The sequence below is a fragment of the Ictidomys tridecemlineatus genome, chromosome 12 (assembly GCF_052094955.1).
Source record: "Ictidomys tridecemlineatus isolate mIctTri1 chromosome 12, mIctTri1.hap1, whole genome shotgun sequence".
Classification (NCBI taxonomy): Eukaryota; Metazoa; Chordata; class Mammalia; order Rodentia; family Sciuridae; genus Ictidomys; species Ictidomys tridecemlineatus.
Window position 1 is genome coordinate 5,643,298 of NC_135488.1, and position 15,641 is coordinate 5,658,938.

Here is a 15,641-nt window from a genome sequence, read left to right on the forward strand (position 1 = left end):
GATACCCAAGCCCCAGCCTCCCAGGGGTTTCTATGGAAGTTTGTTTATTCTCATTAACTAAATCACTGACCATTGGTGATGAATTTAGTCTCTAGCTCCTTCATCCTCCCTAAAGTTTGGAAGGAAGAGCGGAAGGTTCTAACCTCTAATCCCTTTCTGAAGCTGTCTGGGGGTCCTCTAGAGGCACCTCACTAGCCTGCACACTAGAATGGTTGAACTTCTTAGGACTAAGAAAACTTCTTATGAATAAGAATTCAGGGAATTCCAAGAGTTTTAGGAATTCTTTGCCAGCAAAAGACACAAATATATATTTTCATTACACACATTAAGAAGTAAACAAATAAGGGGAATTATTTTTAATATTTTATATTGTCTAATATATCAAAAATATCGTTTCAACATATGATCTATATTTGGACATTGAGTTACTTGTTTTATATTAGGTTCAAAATCCAGTGTGTGTTTATGTGGACAGCACATCTCAACCTGTGCTAATGTGAAGAGCTCAGTAGTCACGGGTGGTGAAGGGCTATGCACCACGCAGGACAGGTCTAGGTCATCCTTTGGAAGGCAGCAAGCATTCCAGCTCGTGGTGACATTTATTCAGGGTGTTTGCAACCTATAATCACCATCAATTATGCCACAAAGAACCTAAAATTAGCTTCTATGAATTACCAAAAAATCTCCCCAAAGCAGCTCACCTGAGGTAGCTGCGTCTTCTCCCATGCATGGAAGGAGTGTGGAGATGGCTTTCTGGTGCTGGTTCAGGCCCCACCTGGAACTCCATAGCTCCAAGTGAGGCAGCTCTTCCTGGGTTACCTCTTTAGTTAAGTCAGTGGCCAAATCCTTTAATGATTCTGAGCAGCAAAAGGGAAAAGAGGAAAGAATCAAGAAATATGAGCTGCTATCTAAGGAGGTAAAAAGTTTTCTGGAAGTTAGAAAACTTCAGCCACGTCTCAACGACCAGCATATTTAGTCCCCAGGCCACACCTAGCTGCAAGGGAGGCTGGCTGGCCAGATGGAGTCTCAGCAGGCCCGATGAGTCAGCGGTTCTGCTAGAGAGGAAGAGGTGTAGGGTGGCCACCTGCAGCCTGTTTGGATCAGTCTGCATGTACCTCTTTGTAGACTCTTGGTTGTTGCTCTTGGGTGAAATCCTACATGCTTGTCAGTGCTTCTAAGGGTTTACACCTTTATATCTTGATTTATTTTGCCAATTTTGTCTTGGCAAAATTATGGCCTCCAATGTCAAGAGGGCTTATTTCCCCATGCATCTGCCGAGGCTGGCCAGTACCAGTCTTTCTTAGCCTTTGCCAATGTGATCAACAAAACAGCCTCATAGTTTTTATTTGTACTTGTGATACTCCGAATGAGGCTGAGCATCCTTTCATATGATTTACGACCATTTGCGTTTCTTCTTTATGGATAACCAGTTCAGTTCCTTTGACCATTTTTCAAATGAATTTTTTAAAAAAATCTTTTTCTTGATTTATAAGAGCTTTTTATAAAATTAACCCTTAGAACTTGGTGTTAATGGTTTCTTTATTGACCTTCAGCTGCGTGTATTTTTTATTAGTGAAATCTGCTAGCATTTCCATTTATGATTTTTTAAATTTTGGTATCATAACTGCAAAGGGCTTTACCCCACCTTTATTTTCTCCTATCAAAGGTAATTCTTTTAATTTTTTTCATTTGAATAAATTCTACCTGGGATTTATTTTGGTGAATTTGCTGTTTACTTTAGTCTTTGTCATTGTTTCACATAGTGAAGTTATCAGTCTTGGGTTGAAATTTTTTTTCCCTGTCACATATAAATTCCCCTCTGTGCCTGAAAGTTTCTTAAAGTCGTAGCATTTTTATTGGTTGATTATGTGTTAGTTGGAAAGCACTTCCTGTTTCAACACTTTTCCAGCCCTGTGATAAAGAAGAGGAGCAGGCGACAAGTGAAGAGGGCAGTGAGGAGGACACTGGGGGGACGGAGGGTGAATCCGAAGCTAATCAGAGGTACAGAGCGTGGGAGAGCGAGCAGCTTCTGCCGACTTTTTATTTATTTTTACTATTAAAATAATGCAAGATTTTCTTGAAATGGAGTCAACTTATACCTAGAGAGCTTTTCATATTATTGTTGACCTAAAGGTCATGGCTACTTTAGTTTTGCAATTATTTTTAGTGCATTTAGTTCTAGCTTGGCCTCGCCTAGAGATTGTTTGGTCTTCAGAATCTACTGAGTGTTTGTACTTCTTCTCTGATTCCTGTGGTGAGGGGCAGAGGCTGCGCATGCACTTACCTGCTCTTTCATTTCCCCAGAACTGATACTCGCTGCAGTGCTGTTCAAAAAGCAATCTCAGAGGTTGGTATCTGCTGTCTTATTAATAATACTTTATATTTGATGTCTTATAATATTTTTGGCAATTAAGACATTTGGGATGTCTTAAGTGTTTTATTACCTATAGTTCTGGTTGAGTTCAGATTCAAACCAGGATGGAGACTCTTCGAGACTGCCTAGATCTACCCAGGCTCAGGTGTGGAAGGTGCAGGGCAGAAGGCTTCTCTTTCTGCCTTAGCAAGCCTGAGCTGTAACCAGCATTTCTCATTAGGGCTTCTGTACAAGAAGAGTAGATCATCTCATTCATGGTGTGATTTCAGAGCTCGGAATCTTTCTCATTGATCCTATCCAGATTATTTATCATTTTGGCAAAGGCTGGCATTAGATTTTAGTTATGATTTGAAAAGTCTGAAAAACCCAGAAAGGTAAGACACTATCTGTAATCCTGTCATTTAAAAAAAATGACACGAGAAAATGAAAATTCTCCACCCCGTGAGTAATCACCATGAACGGTTCAGTTAGCATCTTCCTGACCTTTTACTGCTCTTCTAACTCCCAAGGAGATGCTCGTGGGCGCGGTGCAGGTGGTTGAGAGTGCACTTATGCAAAAAAAAATTTTGAGCATGATTCTATCTTGGTTCATCTCTCTTGGAAAGCAAATTGCTAGTAAGCCCCTTAGCATTTTGGAAATATCTGTTTCCTAAATTTGTAGCATAATGTCTTAGACTTTTGGTTTTGAATTTCATTCTTCTTTTCATAAGAAAATAAAGAAAAGCTATTTTTTCAGGGAATCAGTTTCGAGCAAGTTATTTTCTGCAACCTGAACTCACAGCATCACAGCTGGCCTTCAGAGATCTGATCTGGGACGTGAAGACAGGCACTGTGAGTACAGCGACAGTAGAGAAGCTGCAGCCTGGCTGCCGTTGTCCTGGGGCCAGCACGTGAGTGACATGTGGCTTTAAAGCAGTGGTGTTCACATAGCCAAGGCAGCACCTAGACTTGGGGCCCCTACTCTGATTTCTCTTAGTGGTTGTGCCCTCCTCCCATCGCCACAAAGGATGTAATACTGAGTCTCCCTGTTCATCATGCTTTACCTCAGTGTCTTCATCTGGGAACAGGGATGACAGTCCTCCTAACATCGAGCGGTTGTGAGAATTTATGAAGGCTTTGGCAGTGCCTGTCAGAATATGAGAACGCAGTCAGTGTTGGCCAGCACTGTGCTTTGGATAGGTGCCCCACGGCCCATGGGTCAAGGTTTGCTGCCAGCCTGGGGGCTATTGGGATGCAGTAGGACTTGAAGCTGGGGGCTAGTGAGGGGAAGTTACATTGCTGAGCCACACCCATGAAGGGATTGTGGGACCCCAGCCCCTGCCTCTCTCTCATCTGCTTCCTGGCTGCTGCAAGGTGACACATCACGCCACCATGTGCTCCCCGCTCTGATTCCCTGCCTTGCCACTGGCCCCAAAACAGTGGAGCCAAGCTACCATGGACTGAGACCTCTGAGACCAAGAGCTAAGCAGACTTTGCTCTCTGCAAGCTGCTCAGCTAGATCTCTTGCAGTGGGAAGCTTCCAGCTCCCTCAGGAAGAGTAGAAGTGACATGATCTTAGTTGAGTGGGAATGAAAAGGTCAGCAGAACTTCATGATCACGCTTTTTGGGTACCACCAAGAAAAAAAGATTTTTGCTATGCCAGTATTTGAAGTAGAATATGCTCTTGATTTTTAATTCTACTTTATATCTGCCTGTAACAGATATAAACTGCAATAGAGTATGTCACTCCCTTCTCATTTACCTTGACTTTACCCCTCAGTGGTGGCCGGGGTGGTAGGAAGGGGGGTGCAGAACTTGGTGCCCCTAACCCTCTCACCCTGAGCATCAACTGGCGCCTTAGTAGGAGGTGCTGTATTGCAAGTGGGCAGATGGGCTGCTTGGTGCACCAGTGCTTGAGCAGATCACAGTTAATGCCGTGAACTTGTGCCCGGGAACTAAAAACCCAACTCTCATTACTTAAATAAAAAGGTGACAGATTATTGATATTATCTTATCTTTTGCAACAATATAAATTATTTAATGAAAAGGCTTGTGATCATAAAGCAGAATGTAAAGTTTAGCTAATTGAAGCTGTTCTTTTAAAATAAAAATACAGAATGCTAGTTTATTTATTCACAATCTGACCTTTATCTGTGAAATAGATTTGAACAGTCAGACCAAACATTACATTCTATGTCAAAGAATCTAAGAGCCAAAGAGGAGGTAGCTGGGTGACATTAATGCCAGGTATCTTGGTTGTCATGCTGGGGTAACTGTCTACAATTCCACACATCGTATGGGAATGGACCTGGAGACTAGAATACAGTGATTCGGGGGTCAGGTCATATATTTTACCTGCTAGTACTAGTAGTCTTTCATTGAAGTTTTTAAGTAGTTAAGAAAAAAATGCAAATATTTCAAATATAACTTGATGCAAAATTTACCTGAAATAACTGGGTTTGATTTTGAACAGACTATTAAAACTCTGTGAATGTATATCCATGTAAAAGTTTTCCTTTTTGTATTCTATGTATATCTTCTTAAGCTGTATTTTACAAATGATGCTTTGGAAATGGATTTGTACTCCTATTAATAGGTTTTTGTGTTTTTCTTTCAGATTAAGTCAAGGCCAAGTCGTGTTTCCTTGATCCTCACCCTGTTGAGCTGTAAGATGATTCCTCTCCCAGGAACGAGCATCTAGGTGCTCAGCAGACATGTTCGCCTCTGTCTGTTTGATGGCAGTAAGGTAAGCTCACTGAGTTGAACCATCTCACAGAGGATGATGGAGAAGCCCTTGTGTGGTACCACACATTAAATGTGGAGTGCACTGTGTGTGTGTGAGTATGTGGTACCGCAGTGGGTTAACCCTGGCTCTTCAGTGTGTGATGTTGGTACACACACAGTTAACCCATCTGGGCCTTAGATTTCTTCACTTATGAGAGGGACTAGTACCTGTCTTCTAGTGTTGTGTACAGTTCAGGTCTAAGTATAGAGCACTGCATTTTTGAAAATGCAATGTATATCTAGCTCCTCAGGCAAGATATGGAGCATCACCATCTCCCGTGAGGTCTCCTGGAATTCTTTTCTGCTCAGCTCTTCCCTGATTGCTAAAAGACCATTTTTTACCTAATACCAAATGATAGTCTGACTGACTTCTAAACAAATAATGTATCTTTCATGAGATGTAGCTTAAGTGGTGCTTAGGTAGAAATTTGTAGCTTTAATTGCATATACTGGAAAGAGGGAAGGTTGAAAATCAGTGATCTAAGCTGGGAACTTAAGAGACTAGAAATTGAAGAGTGAGTTAAACCTAAGAATGTAGAAAAGAGGAAATAACAAAGAGTAGAAATTAATGAAATAGAAAACAGATGGACAGAAGAGAAAATCAATGGAGATGAAGGTTGATTCTTTGAAGAGATTAATAAAATTGAAAGATGCCCAGAAAGACTGACCAAGATACTTTAAAAAGAGTGAAAGAAAGCTGGGCGAGGTGGCACATGCACACCTGTAATCCCAGCAGCTCTGGAGGCTGAGATAGGAGAATTGCAAGTTCAAAGCCAGCCTCAGCAACAGTGAGGTGCTAAACCACACAGTGAGACCCTGTCTCTAAATTAAAAAAAAAAAAAAAAATAGGGCTGGGGATGTAGCTCAGTGGTTGAGTTCAATCCCTGGTACAAAAAAAAAAAAAAAAAGAAAAGAAAAGAAAAGAAATTATCAATATCTCCCATTGAAATAGAAACATCATTACTGATCCTGCAGACACTGAGGACAATAAGGGATATTATAAGGAATTGTATGCCAGTAAATCTGACAACATTGATGAAATAGATAATTTTATAAAAAACCGTAATTTACTGAAAACTGACATAAGAAGAAATAGAAAATTTGAATTTCTCTTTTAAAGAAATTACAACTTCAATTAAAAAACTTCCTACAATGAAAACTCCAAGTCCTTATGGCTTCACTCTAGTGACTTCCCGCAAACATTTAAGGAAGAAATAATACCCATCTTATGCAAACTCTTCCAAAGAATAGAAAAGGAGAAAACATTCCCTAACGTCATTCCTAAATCTAGGAAAAACATGACACCAAACGATGACATTACAAGACCAGTATCTTTCATGGATATAGAAACTAAAATCCTAAACAACATTCTCAAGTTGGATCTAGCAATTTATAGAAAGGACAGTAGGTCACGACCAGGTGGAATTTCTTCCCATGTTCAGATGTACACACTGTGCATCAAGCATTGGACATGCGAAATTATAATGTTATTTCATCATATTAGTAGACAAGAAAAAATCATGTGAACATCTCAATAAACAAAGAAAAAACATTGACAAATTCCAGTGCCCATTCACGAGTTTTAAGAAATTCCCTACAAACTAGGAACACGTGGGAACTTCCTCAAATTTATAAAGAACAAGAAAAACCTAAATTTGTATCATTGACAGTGAAATGTAGAATTTTTTTTTTTTTTTAGTCTAAGATTAAGAACAAGTCAAGGATGCTAAGAAATAAAAAGATAACTCAGTTTTTTAAATGAGCAAAAACTTGAACAGGCCCTTCAAAAAAGAAAACATGAGAAACCAATAGGCATATAAAAATATACCTAACATGCAATACATTATTAGGGGAATGTAAGAGTTTACAGTGAGAAACCCACTTAGATGCTCCATACAAGAAGCCCACCTTAAATAGAAAAGGTAAGTTAAAGGGAGGAGGGTTCACTATTGAAGATATTAATGTCAGGCTGGGAATGTGGCTCTGTTGTTGAGCACTTGCCTGGCATCTGCAAGGCCCTGGGTTCAACCCCCAGTGCATTAAAAAGAAAAAATGTCAAACAAAGTAGATACATACCCAGTCACCCCATGTTAGAGCTTCAAAACACATGACCTAAAACTTGATGGAACTGAAAAAAGAAATGGGAAAAGCCACCATTATAATTGGAAACTTCACTACTGTTCTCTCAGGAATATAGAACAAGCAGACAGAAGATGAGAAAGGATATTAGGAATTGATTAACCTATTGACAAACTAGGTAAGATCAGTATTGAGCAGCACTTCACCTCTAAACAGTAAGAAGCATGTTGTAAGTGTATGTGGAATATCCACCAGTTTACACAGGTTGACCTGGGTCAGAAAATAAACCCCAACAAGTCTAAAAGAGTTGAGAGCCATGTACCGTATGGCCTTTGAGCACATGAGATTAAGCTAGATATCAATAACAGAAAGATCCGTGGGTAAAGTCTTCAAATGCTTGAAAATTAACAGATTTCTAAATAATCAATGAGTCAAAGGGAAATTAGAAAATATTTTGTACTAATCACAAAGTGGAAGAGAAACAGACAGTCTGGTACATGTCAGCTAAAGCCTAGTTAGAGGGGTTCCCAGAGTGGGTGGGAGCCGCAGAAGAACTCACAGCCTCACCCCCTGAGCTGAGGAGCCCCAGGCTTCCATGGGACATGCAGGCAGAGGCCCTCTGGGGAGGGGACTCCAAGGGAAGCAGGGTGGCCGCCAGTGTGGAATCCTGACGGGGAGTGTCTGGAAGGCAGGCAGTGTGAGAAGCAGTGCCCCTCTGTCCTAAAAACAGCAGAGGGCACTGAAGGAGGTGACATGATGAGATTCATGTTCTGGAAAGATCTCTGGCTCCTCGCCGAAGAATAAATAAAAAAGGTAAGTTAAAGGGAGGAGAGGGCAGCCAGAGGGGACTCAAGTGAACCACATGGGGCAGGGCCATGGCACAACATGGCAGGCAAAGGACAATAGGCATCATCTTGAAGAAGCAAAATCTGGATCCAGCTTGCTTAGGATTGCCCCTGGCGCTGGCATTTGCACAACATGGGACCTTGACCTTGCTCTCAGGCTCCTCCTCTTGTACCTCCTGGGATCAATGTGAGCCAACTGGGTTAATATAAGTAAAGCATGGAGAACAACACATGGAGCATAATAAGTGCAACCAAAAGAGTGATGACTATTACAGCTTGAGTGGAGATCAGGTGAGGGGAGATGCAGGAGGCCCGAATCAATGGGATTGGTGGTGGGCTGAGTGTGGAGGGTGAAGGGAGAGCAGGTGTGGAGCGGGCAGTAGGTCTCAGACATCCACCCCTGGATAGACCATGGTCACACGCACACAGGTAGGGAGGCCTGGGGGAGGACTGGGTGTGGCGCTGCCCTGGTGGTTTTCTTCCACCTGAACTTGGAGTAAGGGTGACCACAGGGCTACTGTGCACAAAAGCACCACTGCAAACGCGACAGGAGGTGTCAGCAGTGACCAAGAAGAGAGGACCTGCTGTACTCTCCTGTTCTCACATGAGAACCAAAAACAAAAACTAGAATTTCACTTTAATAATAGAAAATATGGGATTCATTTTATATCCAGATCCTAGAAGTTCATTTATGAAATTAATTTTTATCAGAGTTCGAAATCGAGAGGTTTTACATCACATTTAATAGTTAGAAAAATACATTATTTGCTATTTGAAGGCTTTTTTAACAAATCTAGCCTATCACAACTGGAAAGCTCTGTTGTCAAGCCTAGGCAGCGCCAATCCAGGACACCCTCCCAGCACCCACACCTGCAGCGTCGGGGGGAGCCTCAAGCCTCTGGGTCTGCTGCCTGCTTTTCTTTTTTGTTTTATTTTCTAGGGCTGGGAGGGAGCCCGGCTTTGTTCTCTCTCCCTGTTGTCCTCTGTTCTCTTTCTTCCTTGCGTGTGGCTTAGACGTTTCTTAGAACTCCATTCTGAATTATCCGTGGTGTTGAGTGGTCTCTCTGGGTGGCTTCCTGGGTGCTTGCTGTAGGTGTCATTTTACACACCCAACTAATCACAGTGACCACAGGCAGCGTTCTGTTTGGAGAGGCAGAGTCTGTCCCTCTCTCTAATTCTCTTTGTCCTCATTCACTCACAACTGGCTTGCACATTTCCTCTCCATACACTGAAACCACATCACCCAGTCTTACAATTTTTGCTTTAATCATCAACTGAGAAAATTAGTAGTATTTAGTCAGATCTTTACTGTTCCCATTGATCTCCTTCCTGATGTTCCAAGATTCCTTCTTTAGCTTGTCCCTTCTGTACAGAGAGTGTCCTTTAAACATCCTTTCAGGGTGACAGATTCTCATAAACTAGCTTTATCTGAGTATCTGTCTCCCTTCCTTCCTAAAGGAGCTTTCCATTAGACGTGGGACTCTGGATTGACAGTTCTTTTCGTCTACCACTTAAACAACGTGGTGCCACCTCTTCCTGGCCTCTGGTTTCTGCCAAGACACCCACTGCCATCTGAGTCATTCCCCTGGCTTAACCTGGCTGTTTTTCTCTTTTGCTACCTTTGGTGTATTTTTTTTCCTGTTTACTTTAGAAGTGTGTTGTACCTGGCACAAACCCTTTTGGATCTCCCCTGTTTGGAATTTGCTCAGCTTCTTAAATCTGTAGGTTTCTGTCTTTGGCTGAAATTGGGGATTTTTTCAGCCATTATTTCCTACAGTACCTTTTAAACTCCTCTCCTCTGGGACTCTGATGACACAAGTGTTAGATCTTCTGTTTCAATAAGTATTGGGACCATTGTTTTCACTGTTTGAAAAGTTAGATGCATACTATATTGGATGAAGAAAGAAACTCAGATCTTACAGAACTGCATGAAATAAAAAATGGAAGCCCCTCCTCTCCCTCTGCCCTGACCAATATAGCCACTGGTAATTATCTGGGACTCAAAAGGGTGATGTTTCAAAGAACTTCCTACAGCCTGATCTGAAATCGGAAAATCATTCAGGTCCTGAGCAACATTCACACTGTGAGGGCCACGTGGCAACCCAAAAAGCCCAAAACCTGGACCTTTTCTCCCCAGGTATAGGGTAAAGGCAGGAGGAAGAGAGAAAGCACAGAAGAATGGCAAAGGGAAGCTCCTCCCTGTCTGTAACTTTGCTGAATGTAAATAGGTGAACATCCAATCAAAATGTGTAGATAGGCAAAATGGATTGAAATTGTGTATGTACATGTTCATTTGGTAATCTCATGTTAGGTCTTAGAACAAGCAGAGCTTGCTGGTAAAATGTGAAAAAACATCATAAAAAGTAGTCATGCTACTATCAGAAATATAGAATTTTTTTCAAATTTGATTGGACAGACCAAAAAATTATACAGTGATAATGGGGTTCATTCTCCAAGGTGATAAATATTACAAATATACATGCACCAAAAATCAAGGCTCCAAAACACATCTAAAAGCAAGGTCAGATTTGAGGGACAAATAGACAACAATATAGTAACAGAGGGGACCGAATTATTGTACTTTCAATAGTCCCTGCATCAACTAGACAGATGATAAGTCAGGAAACAGAGACCTGCATCAATGCCACCCACCTAACGGACATGTAGGTGGATTCTACCCACAATGCCTTGCTGCATGATTGATCAGGTGCACATGGAATGTTCTCCAAGATCCTCCATGTGTTAGGCCACAAAACAAATCTCAATGATGTTATAAAGACATAGAACATGCATATTATCTCCTCCTCTGATGATGGTATGAAGTTACAAGTTAACAATAGAAAGTGAACAGGAAAATTCACAAATATGAGGAAAGATAATGCACTCATATAAGAACTGGCTCAAATGAAATGTTTTAGTGAGCTCTTCATTTCTGGGACCCAAAGACCAGACATGAACACTGAGAGAAGGACAGGTTTATTTTGGCTCATGGTTTTGGAGGTTAAGTCCATGGTCAACTGGCTCTACAGTCCTGAGGCCAAGGTGAGGCAGAACATCACAGGAGGGGACATGGCAGAGAGAAGCAGCTCAGGTCATGTCAACAGGAGAGGGATGGGGAGAAAGAGGAAGAGACACAGGAAGGTCAACTCATCCAGGGCATACCCCCACTGGCCTACCCCCTCTAGCCTTGCTCCACCTGCTCACAGTTATCCCTGACACTGTCCATTCAGACTAAGATGGACTGATGATGTCACACTTTCCTAATCCTGAAGACACTCAGGTTAACAGAGGCTTTTGGGACACATTTCACATTCAAATCCTAACAATCCACTCCTGACCTCGAAAAATCTCATGTCCAAATCACAATGCAAAGTGCATTTAGTCCATTTTTGAGAATCCCCCAGTCTTCACAATTCAGCATTACCTTAAAGTCCAAGTTTAAAGTCTCTGAGACCCAAGGAAAACTGAGGGTGGTGAACCCTGTAAAAGTCTAAAGCAAGTTACTTATGTCCATCATCCAGGGGCTGAATGTCACCATTCCCATTTCAAAGGGGAGGAATATGAGCACAGCAAGAAGGGATGGTGCCAAAGCTGGACTGTAAAATCCAGTTGGACAAACCCACCCTGCAGCTCCTATCCAGCACCTGGCATGTGGCACAGTGAAGTTCTGTCCAAAGGGTTGACACAGGGCTCCGCCCCTATCGACATGCTGGCTACAACCCACATGGCCTCCCTTCCCACGTGCCTCTGCTGGATTCAGAGTTTCCCTCAGCAGATGTCCCATGCTGTTGGCAACTCTCAGTCTCAGGGCTTCCACTGCAATGCCACATCCATTCTCACATCTTCACACCTTGTCTTTTCAGGGGCTGCTGCAGGGATTCAGCCCCGATGCCCCCTGCCTGGCCTTCAGGGCCTCCTTTGAAATCCCAATGGAACCTCTGAACCCCGACTCCTGCATCCTGCAGAACCAGCTCCACGTGGATGAGGCCCATGTCTGCAACCATCTTTAGTTGTCATCAAGCCTCCTGGGACCACAGATATACCTTCCTCTGAGTTCCTGGGAGGCTGAGCACAGGAAACTACTTCCTAGGAGCCCCCATGAAAACAGGGTGCCCCATGGTCTATTTTCAAAGGAAATTTGACTTTAAGCATTTTTAATGGTGACATTGGTGTAGTCCTGTCAATTCCTGAGATGACCCTAAGCCAGTTTTTCCATTATTCATGGGCACAGCACTTATCTCCTGTGCTGAGTACCTGCTGTGCAGAGCCAAGACCTGAGCCAGGAACCAAGCTCCTGACCCACCTGACCTGCAGGGCCCCACCACTACCATCCTCCTGCTCCTGTCCAAGTTCATGGTTTTAGATAAAAAGTCACCCCACTTGCTCTCTGAGAGGGTGTCAGTTATCCTGTGCGCATGTGGTGATCAGGGACTCCTTTAAGGGCAGATGCAGTGTGGGAAGCTGGGCATGCTGGGGCTGGGAGGGAGCAGGTCCCTTCCCTTCCTCAGCACCCTTCAGAGGCTGGAAGGAAGGGCCAAGTGGGGCAGTAGTGGCTGGGGCCTGGGCACCTCTGGGACACTCTGCACTTCACTTTAGCTGCCTCAGCTGCCCTGGCCCAACTGCTGAGCATGGAAGCTCTTCCTGGGAGCCCTGGGAGACCCTCAGTAGCTCTGAAAGGGTTTTGCATGGGAAGCATGAGGCTGGGTTGGCTTCTCTAGACCAGGAGAACTTGGCCTCCTGCACCTTTAAAACTGACCCCCCTCAGGGTCACTCAGGCCCCTTCTCTTCTCTGGCAAAACCCCAGCTTTTGCATATCCTGAGAGTTACTCACCTAGAGGCCAGCTCCCCAAGACCAGCATGTTTTCTGAATCCCTGGTGCAGTGTTGATCTTCTGTACTTATCGAGTTGAACAACTCACTGAGGAGAGGGACCATTTGAGTTTCCTACCAAATCTGCCCTAGTGATGGATAGAGGAGGATCAGTTTTATGAATCTGGGATTCCACACCCCAAAACTACCATGTTGCTATGCCTCAACTCTGCCACTAGATGGCGAAAAAACCCCACAAGGAACCCAGCCTAGGGTCCTGACCTCAGAGGCCCTGGGAAAGCAGCAGAGACCCCTTCCCATGAGGAGCCCTCAGGCTTGGGAACTGTGTCCAGTGCCCAGGCTCATGGCCGCTGGGGCTCTGTGCACTGTGGACTAAGTATCCTCACAGGCAAGTTCCTGAATGTTTTCTATTTTGCTTTATAACTTGTGATCATCACAACCTGAGAAGAATGTCTCTCCTCTGAGGACTCATGGAATGGGGTCAGAACTAAGGGTCAGCAGTGGGCCTGGATGAGAGAGAGGACAGGGTCACAACTCTAAAGACTGTGCAGCCATGTGTGCAGTGGGTGAGGTGTCCTCATGAATCACCATGAGGGGACAAAGCCCACTGCAGTCTTCACTGTAGTGTGGGGCAGACACTGGGGTGTTCACATTGAGGAAGGGAAGGGAGGGGGAGGGGAGGAGAAGCTGCAATGTCAGTGTTGCCCTCAGACTGTCCCCAGGGTGCTAAGCTATGTGTGGTCACTGCTCACTCCACAGGGGCTCAGGTGTCCTGAGTACACCAGGAGCCCCCATGGGAGGAAATACTGCTAGAGAGGGAGCCCATCTGAGGAGGACCAGCTGCTCCACACATGGGAACAGCAGCTGTGAGCCTGGACTCTGGTGAACAGGCCTTCACTTCAGCGCTCCAGGACCATGGCCCTGCCTAGTTGTTCCAGGTCCTGGAAGATGGGCAGGAAATCAGATCCTCACTAGAAGGCTGGAGTTCCTCCACTCTCTTCACCCTCTGTGTGGGCTGAACTCAGGGCTATTTCTGCTGGGCAGGGCCTCCACCTCAGAGCTGCTTACCCAGCCCAGTGTCTGTCTTCTAGGGGCCATTTGGATTGTTTCCAATATGCAACCACTCAAACATGTCACAGTGGTCAGTGTTGAGCATACAGATGTCAGCCCTGGACACCTCTGGAGGGTGAGTTTGTATGAAAATAACCCCTGGATCCAGAAAAACTCCCATTTGAATCCCATCAGCAGATCATGCAAAACAAAGGCCACTCCACCAGGAACAACTGTCACCACCAGTAGAGGGTTACTCTCCCCAACCCTGATCTACACCAGATTCTTCTTAACAATCTGCCCTCCATTTCATGTCAAAAATAACATTTTATTTTTTATTTTTATAATTTACAATGGATTTTCATATATTTGTCATGTATTTTAATTTTCCTTCTGTGATTTGTGCATTTCTGGTCATGACCCCTTATCTTTGATTTGTTTATTCTTATTATTGATTTGAGGTGCTCTTTGTGAACTATTGATACAGTTCTTTTTGTATATAATGAACTATGTTCTGTGACGGCACTACTTGTGTTTAACTCTTTTAGTGAATCTTAAAATACTAAAATTTAACTTTTAATATACTCTATTATCTGTATTTTTTTTTTTTGGTACTGAGTATTGAACCTTATGTTTAACTACAGAGCAACATCTGCAGACCTTTTCATTTTTATTTATTTATTTATTTATTGAGACAGGGCTTTGCTAAATTGTGGAGGCTGATCTTGAACTTCTGATCCTCCCGCCTCAGGCTTACATATTGCTAGAATGACAGGTGTACACCACTGCACTTGGCTAATTATCTGCATTTTTCATTGATATTTTTAGTTGAAGGTGGACATAATACCTTTATTTCATTTTTATATGATGCTGAGAATCAAACCCAGTGCTCATGGATTCTAGAAAGTGCTCTACCACTGAGTCACAACACCAGCATGTGTGATCTTTATTTTATAAACTGGTTATGTTGTTATTATCTATAGTTAATGTAATATACATTTTACTTCATGCTATGAATTCCAAATAAAAGAATAAGTTAATAATATGTTGATTTAGTAATTATATCTTACATGCAAACAGACAGTTTATCCGTGTGTATGACACGTACTCCTTATCTTTCTAACCATCATGGATCTGGCTTTGACAAGATTGAGATAAAATGTTTGTTCACTTTCCTCTTGGTGTCAGTCCCCAGGACCATGGAGAATATGCTGAGCTCAGCTGCCCCACAGAGCCACATCCAGGGCTGAGCTCCTGGTCTTAGACTCTCACCTTGGCTGTGGGCTCAGAGCTCCACTCAGCATCTAGAGCTGTGGAGGGATTTCCCCCCCTGGCTCCCCTGCCTGGCAGCTCAGGCCCTCAGCCCCACTGCCCAGGAGAGCTGCTTACCCAGCCCAGGGCCACAGCCCAGCCTTCAGGCAGTGCCAACCTGAGCTAGACCTGCGGGAGCCCCTGTTCCAGCCTCTTCCAGTTAGTCCAGGGCCTGAGTCTGCTCTGCATGTAAATGCATGGCCCCATTCCCACCATGGTAACCCAAGATGGTTACCTGACACCAGAGTCTGCAGTCACTGTCATTCTGAGGTGTGATTCACTGAGCACCTGCTCTGTCCAGCTACGCATGGTAAGAACAGGAGAGCCTCTTCCAGTCCAGGACAGGATCAGGGGTTAGAGGGCACCTGTCGCCAGCTCAGAGATGAGACA

The 15,641-nt window shown here is 43.6% G+C and overlaps 1 protein-coding gene across 1 annotated transcript in view; it reads left to right on the forward strand.

Moving 5' to 3' along the window:
• Positions 1-14,985, forward strand: part of LOC101961704 (nephrocystin-1-like) — a 75,016-nt gene extending 60,031 nt beyond the window's left edge. The window contains exons 10-12 of the mRNA XM_078029779.1: positions 2,305-2,347; positions 3,111-3,264; positions 4,971-14,985. The gene's annotated coding sequence lies outside the window, so the exon portion shown is untranslated. The remainder of the gene's footprint in view (positions 1-2,304; positions 2,348-3,110; positions 3,265-4,970) is intronic.
• Positions 14,986-15,641: the final 656 nt, after the last annotated feature.